Below are 8,259 nucleotides of genomic sequence, written 5' to 3' on the forward strand. Positions count from 1 at the left end.
TAACATCAATTCCTCTCAAATCCTTCTTTTATCCATTTTGAGTTTATCTTTGTGTACGGTGTAAGAGAATGGTCGAGTTTCATTCTTCTACTTATAGCTGTCCAGTTTTCCCAGCACCATTTATTGAAGAGACTGTCTTTTTTCCACTGTATATTTTTTCCTGTTTTGTCGAAGATTAATTGACCATAGAGTTGAGGGTCCATATCTGGGCTCTCTACTATGTTCCACTGGTCTATGTGTCTGTTTTTATGCCAGTACCATGCTGTCTTGGTAATCACAGCTTTGTAATAAAGCTTGAAATCAGGTGCCCCCAGTTTTATTTTTGTTTTTCAACATTTCCTTCATGATTCGGGGTCTCTTCTGATTCCATACAAATTTTTGGGTTATTTGCTCCAGCTCTTTGAAGAATACCGGTGGAATTTTGGTTGGAATGGCATTAAAAGTATAGATTGCTCTAGGCAGTATAGACATTTTAACAATGTTTACTCTTCTAATCCAAGAGCATGGAATGGTCTTCCATCTTTTTGTGTCTTCTTCAATTTCTTTCATGAGTGTTCTGTAGTTCCTCGAGTACAGATCCTTTACCTCTTTGGTTAGGTTTATTCCCAGGTATCTTATGGTTCTTGCTGCTATAGTAAATGGAATCGATTCTCTAATTTCCCTTTCTGTATTTTCATTGTTAGTGTGTAAGAAAGCCACTGATTTCTGCACATTGACTTTGTATCCTGCCACGTTGCTGAATTGCTGTATGAGTTCTAGTAATTTGGGGTCAAGTCTTTTGGGTTTTCCATATAAAGAATCATGTCATCTGTGAAGAGAGGAAGAGAGAGGGTTTGACTTCTTCATTGCAATTTGGATACCTTTTATTTCTCTTTGTTGTCTGATTGCTGTTGCTAGGACTTCTAATACTACGTTGAATAAGAGTGGTGAGAGTGGGCATCCTTGTCGTGTTTCTGATCTCAATGGGAAGGATGCAAGCTTTTTCCCTTTAAAGATGATATTTCTAAAAAATCAAGGAATAGGAAACACTGCCAAACTCACCTTATGAGGCTAGAATTATTGTGATACCCAAACCAGAAAAGGACACTACTAGAAGAGAAAATCATAGGCCAATATCACTGATGGATAGATGTAAAAATTCTCATTAAATACCAGCAAACCAAACTTAGCAGCACATTAAAAGGATCATTCATCATGATCAAGCAGAATTCACTCCTGGGATTGTAAATTGGTATAGCCACTATGAAAAACAACATGGAAATAGAACTACCATGCGATCCAGAAATTCTACTTCTGGGAATATATCCAAAGGTCGGAAAAACACTGACTAAAAACAATACCTGTACTTCCATCTTTTCAGCAGCATTGTTCACAATAGCCAAGACATAGAGGCGTCCATCAGTGTCTGAATGGATGAAGAAGCAGCGGTGGCGCACATGCACAACAGAATAGGATTCAGCCATAAACAATGGAATCCTCTTCTTGGTGACAACATGGAAGTACCTTGAAGACATTATCGTAGGTAAAATAAGTCTGGTGGAGAAAAACAATACTTGGTTGTCTCACTTAGATGTGCAATCTTAAAAAAAAAAAAAGAAAACCAAATTCTTAGAAAAAGAGATCAGACTTGTTATCAGAGGTGGAAGCGTGAGGGGTGAGGCATTGGAGGAAGGTCACCAAAGGGTCACGCTTACACTCACAGATAAGCACCAGGAATGTACTGTACAACTTGATAATAACTGACACTCTTGTATTATACAGCGATTTATTGCAATGAATTATACAAGAAAGTTGTTAAAGTAAATTCTAAGTGCTCTCATCACAAGAAGAAAGTTGTTCTCCTGTCTTCATTTCATATCTGAATGAAAAGATGGATGCTAGCTTCGCTGATTATAGTAAACATTTCACAATATATGTAAATCAAACCATCATGCTGTATGCATTAAACTTATGTAATAAGGTATGTCAATTATTTCTCAATAAAACTGCAAAAAAATTAAGATGACCTTCATCTTGTTTGTTTGAACAAACTGCTATGTACCCAATGATGATATAAGAAAGAGAATTTAGGAACAGTTAATTGTGGAGTAGCAAGAATTTCTCACTGAGAGGATCTTGGCTACTGATGTGACCTGTTCCCCCACTTTCAGTATAAAAGCAAAGGTTGCTGTTTTATGGGTATTAAGTTTCATTTTGTAAGATTAAAAATTCCATGAAGTCTGTTTCACAACAATGTGACTATACGTAACACTACTGAACTAACATTACTTTAAAACGGTTAAGATGGTAAGTTTCATGTTATGTGTGTTTTAACAGACTTTTTTTTTGAAGTACGTAAAGAGCAAGACTTCTCAATACCAAGTACGGCAGCTGCGGAGGCATGCTGTTACTCAAAGCGTCCTGCCTTGGATAACTGGGTGGAAGGTGAGGGCATTTAATGGAAAAAGTGAGCATTTAGGAGGAGGAGCAACTTGGAGTGAAACGACTAATAGAAAAGATGTTTCGCACCATCTTTTCTTTGCCCAAATGATTTCAGCATTGCCAGGGTCGCATCTCAAATGAGAACTCCTGTATCTCTCTCTTTTTCTACCTCCGGGCTTTCTTCTAAGGCACGGGCTCCCCCAGCCAGGGCACAGGTGCAGCCTGGAAGGAAGAAGAAGAGGAATCAGTGAATAGTCGCTCCGTTTCACCCGTCTTTCGTGAGACGGTTTTGTTCCAGGTTTCAAAGGGTGCCAGCATGTCCCCAGTGCGTCTAAACCCCAGCCCCTGATGCTGGTAATCAGTTCAGTAATCTACCCCCAACCCTTTTCTTGGGCTTTTCTGTATTTGTGGTTTCATTCCCTTGACATCCCTCCTTTTTGCTTTCTAGGATCATCTTCCAGATAAACTACCAGGACCCAATCCTTGTCTCAGGCTCTGATCAAATCTAAGGCCGAGGTGTTGAATCAGGGGCACCTGGGTGGCTCTGTTGGTTAAGCATCCAACTCTTGACTTGGGCTCAGGTCATGATCTCAGGGTCATGAGACTGGGCCCGGAATGAGCCATGGAGCCTGCTTAAGATTCTCTGCGTTCTTCTCTAAAAAAATGAAGAAGAAAAAAGAGATATTGAATGATATTTAAAACAAGCAGAGATTAAAGATTAAAGCATAAAGATTAGTTGAAGATGTCCCTTAGAAAGCTAGAAATGAGTGTCATTTCAAAAATAACATTGTTCATTGTCTTGATCTACTTAGCTCTCTTTCTTTCCAAAAATTGTTCTTTCATTTCATTTACGTTTTGTATTGTTCTGTGCTTCTTCTCCAGTTCTACTGTTGTTGTTTTTTTGAAGCCTGTGATCTTTAAAATAGTTCACGGAAGAGAAAGTTCATTTAAAATGCTTTATCTTGGGGTGCCTGGGTGGCTCAGTGGGTTAAAGCCTCTGCTTTCGGCTCAGGTCATGATCCCAGGGTCCTGGGGTAGAGCCCCACATTGGGCTCTCTGCTCAGCAGAGTCTGCTTCGCCCTCTCCCTCTGCCTCTCCCTCTGCTTGTACTTTCCCTTTTTCTCTGTCAAATAAATAAATAAAATCTTTAAAAAAATAAAGAAAATGCTTCACCGTTTTCTTCCTCAAATGGATTATTAGTGATTATATACAGGTCTAGTTTCTTTTCAGAGAAAAGAAACCCTCTTGGGTTTCTAGCCTTTAGGCCTTATTGGGTAAGGGCATGTTCTTTTACCTTCTCTGCACCTTTTTTTCAGCAAATGCAAAATAGCATTCTTTGAAAAGACTGTGAAAGGTACACAATAGAAGACGTTTTGATCCTGCCTGATTTTGTCAGTCTCCAAGAGCTGTAACAAAGATGTTTCATTTCCTTCCTTTAAAAAAATACCTCTAGGAACTCATTATGTCCATGTGTTCATATCTTATTGGAGGTGCAGTGTCAGAAATGTGGTTGAAATCTGGAGAAAGCCAGGATTTTTGGCACTTTTCCAAAGACTAAAAGAAATCTTTGCAGAAATAAAAGCTATTTGTCTTAGGAAAAGTAAAATTGTTCTGCTTGAATCAAAACTGTTGTCACAAAGAGAACAAAAAATGGAAAGTTTGGGAGATGAAATGTGGATTAATCCACTCTTGTAAGTGAGAATAGTTTTCCTCTTCCTGTTGCAAGGATGCTCTGATCACGTTTCTTTACCGTAATCCTCACGCAGGCTAAAGGATGCCCGTCTCTTAGGGTATCGTTTTCCTGCCGCTTTGTTTTCTCCCACTTTTATACGTGCTCCCTATTGTCTTTCCCAGAAGTAACTTTTTTCCCATGATATTTAACCTCTTCATAAGGTTTAGAGGACTTGTTAATTTGACTTAAGTTTAAATAAAATCATTGGAAACTGGGCATTCAAAAGACATTAATTCAAGGGTTGTCACACAAAAAAGGAAACTTTAAACAAAACAAACTAGAGTAATCAAATGTTGATGATTAAAAAAAAGGTCAGAAATAATTTCTTTCTTCTGATATACAAGTTTATGTATAAGGAAATGAAGGCCCATGAAGTTTAAGTGACACGTTCAGAGCCACAGTCCAACGATCAGTATTGTCAGGACTAAAACATACTCTTTTGTGCTTTAATGTAATTTAGTTGAAATGAGCTCCAACGTGGTCAGTAAAGCCCGGGCGGTAAGTGACTTCTTGCTGTTGGTCTTGTTTATGACATCTGTCTTGTTTCTGAAGGAATCCTAGTGACGATCTCATCCACTTGCTTTGACAGATTTTACATCTCACAGCTGCGGAAAGCCTGATACATTGACTAAGTAATTTTGCTAACCACATGGTTAATCAATGGCAGGACTAGAACCAGAACTCACTCACTCACTCACTCACTCATCCATCCATCCATCCATCCATCCATCCATCCATTCACTCATCCATTCATTTCTATTCTCATGCAACACACATTTCCTGAGTGCATTCTCTTTTGCAGGCACCATGCTAGGCAATGCAAATCAAATAGTGACTAACATAAACTGCCTGCTCTCCTGGAGCTCCTGGGAGTCCGTGGCTGGGAGTCCATACATCTGATGAGGACATAAGAAAGAGAGCCTGGGAACATTTAGTTGCGGAAAAACAAGAATCCCCAGTTGCTAGGCTCTTGGCTGTCTATGTGGCCTATTCCCCTCAGCCTCAAAGTATAAAAGGCAGGAGGCTTATGGTTTTGGGGGTCCTCTTACCTGGTTGGTTCTTAAGGGACTGAATAAACCAGCCACTTTGCACACACCAGCATGAGGAACTAAGAAGAAATGATCAGTGCATCCAGCCCCTTGTAAACCCCTGTGGTGGGTAACCTCTACTCCCCTTAATTGTTTGTTCTGTGGTAAAGCAAAGTGACGTGAGCAGCCTTTGTTAGCATCTAGATTGGCTTTATTGCCAGTAGTTGAACCAGGTCGACCTTTGTGGACCAACCTGGTCTACCGTCTATTGGCCAGTGAAAGCTACTCCCAAGTGTAGCTAACTATAGATACAGAGTCCGGTCCCAGGAGGGGGGAAACAGGTGGCCGTCCATCATGCCATTAGCTGGTTGGAAACAAGTTCATACCAGAACGCTTCCTCGTTTAACCTCACTTACGTACTTTACAAATCACACTGCTGACTTCCAGACGTACACACGAATCTTTACTTTCATGCAGATCTAGCCCCTCGAGGACGGTTCGTACAGTATAGTTTAGTCTTTGATCAAAGAATTGGGCTTACTTTCAGCTAGCGCCTGAAAACATTTATGAAACGAATGTTCTTTTTGGAGAGACTAGCAGGACCAGCCACATATTCAAGCCCTTTTTTATCTTCCCCGGTGTAGGAGACAGACAGATTAATTATCTCATAAAAAGCTACGTAGGAAAAAAGCTGCACAGACCCAGTTGTGGTGAGTAGGGATACTTTAACAAGAGTGGGACATCACGGAAGGGCCTAATCTGGGTTTGGGGTGGGAGATAAGTCAGGGAAGGCTCTTGTGAGGAAGCAGCTTTGAAGTGGAGATATTTTTAAAAATAAATAAAGGAATAAGAAAGAAGAAGTTAGATAAGGAAAACGGTAGGAAGTGGAGGGAACACCCCCTCCCTTCTCCATGTTTTCCATTTCAAGGACAGAATCACTTACACCTTGTCATTTAGAGGCCATTACATCCATATATCTTAGAGCCACTTAAAACCCAATTATGATCTTGACTGTGGTGGTAGTTACATGTCTGTTCATTGGTCAAAACTTAGATCTGTACACCCAAATGATTAAATTCTACCGTATATAAATTTTTTAAAAGAAGTAAAACCAAAATATAAATTATATAGGGCATTGACTACTGTGGTCCAATCGCTACTTTGGCTTCATACTGAGAAGCGCAAGTGACATAAAAGTGTGCACAGGCTTGCGTGTGCTTCTTGGAAATTCTAATCTTCCTCTTGAGAATGGAATGTTTGCTCTTGTTTTTGGCCTTTGTCTGAATATTTTATGTTTCTAACACAAGAAGCGCCCTTTACTATGGCTTTATTATTTAGACAGGCTAGAAAAATCCCCAGAAGAAGAATATGTTTTGTAACATACCAATTTGACAGACAGAGTGTCCTCTGAAGGCGTTATTCTGGCGTTACATGACAGGTGTCTTTGTTATCTAGAAGAGATATGGCTGTACTCACTGGTTAAACACATGATATAGGTGTCTGGATGTCATCACTCCAGTAATGGGAAGACACGAGAGATCATTATCTCATAGTCTGCAACACTTGTGTTCCGTTGTTGTTAAATCGGAGGCCTGTCATTTCTCCATGTGTCATCTGATGACATTGTCTCTGATATTTATGACAAAGGAAGCCTTTTGTGATCTTTACCACTCAGGTGAAACAGCATTTTTCTCTACCTTTTACAGAATCGAAGAAGTCTTTCTCAGGTGCACTTGTTGACTTGCATCAAAATCTAAGTCCTGCTCTCCTCCAAAATGATTTTTCTCCAAACTCGTAAGGGGAGGCAAAGGGATATCATTTTGATGGTTAATGGCACTGAGATGTGACAGGAAAGGACAATACTGTTCCATTTATATGGATTGGCTGCTTGGTTTTCACAGCAATCATCCAAGCAGAAGAGGCTATTACTGACTCTGTTGTACCAATGAGGAGCGTGAGGCCCAGAGAGGTTTAGAAACTGGCTCCAGGTGGCTAGCACATGCTCTGAGCCTTGTCCTGTTGTGAAGGGCTGACTGTGTGCTTCATGTGCCAGGGCAGGTGTGCTTGTGGAGAGGAGTAACGCTGAGTAACTACCGAGCATCTTCTGATTTGGGCGTTTAGGTCCGTGCGGAGTTCTAACTGTTGGACTGTGTTCTTACTGTGGCTTGTCTCAAGTCTTACTGAGACCTCGCACCTGGTTCCCAGCATTAACATGGACGGTAGTTTCCCTTTAAGAAGCTATAAGAGTCTCCGGGCTTTTGGTTCCTTACCAATCTCACTTTCGGTGGCAGTAAGATTAGGTATGAAACAATTGCAGTCGGAAGTGCAGGTTTCCTTCCGCCTTATTAATTCATGCAGAGCCAATATTTTTAACTACCATCTCAAGTGTTTCCTTTACTTTGGTAACAAAGCAGCATCCCCTTGCTGTTAAGTAGATGATTCCTTTATGATTCTGTTTTCTTTACAATTCATGGACATTTCCTTATAATACATTTAAAATATTTAATCTTAGACATGTCCCAAGACTTCCATCCTGCTGCTTTGTTATCTTAAACATACGGTCTTGTCACTCATCTTTCTCCAAACAAATCAAAGCACGTTATAGATGAAACTTTATGGCGTTAAGAAGCCCTAAAAATTTATTTTTAACTTTAAGATTTAATCATGTATGAGAAACACTTTTAAAGCTGACAAGTTTTTTATCACAGTTTTATTAATGGGGAAAAAGAGATGAAAATGGGTTTGAGTCTATCCTACGTTTTCTCTAGCCCCTCAGCGACTGTGAGGTTATTTGAGTCAGTCAGTGTGAAATTATCTGCTTGATTTTAAGACACGGAGCTTTAACTGCTGTGGCATCAGGTGGCTGCTGCAAAGGTATTCTGATGTGAAAATCTGAAGCAAAATTGCTTTCTTGTTGCAGGGGCACAAGTTATCTGAACAGATCCTTATACCCTGCAAACCGTGCCGCACCTGCTGGAGGGCTCAGGCGCAAGAAGATGACCCACCAGGGACTCTTACTGCCTTCGTGCAATTCTAGCACTAAAAAGGATTGCTATTATTTGAAGAAGATAGCTGAAA

Source organism: Mustela erminea, chromosome 2 (assembly GCF_009829155.1).
Source record: "Mustela erminea isolate mMusErm1 chromosome 2, mMusErm1.Pri, whole genome shotgun sequence".
NCBI classification, from domain to species: domain Eukaryota; kingdom Metazoa; phylum Chordata; class Mammalia; order Carnivora; family Mustelidae; genus Mustela; species Mustela erminea.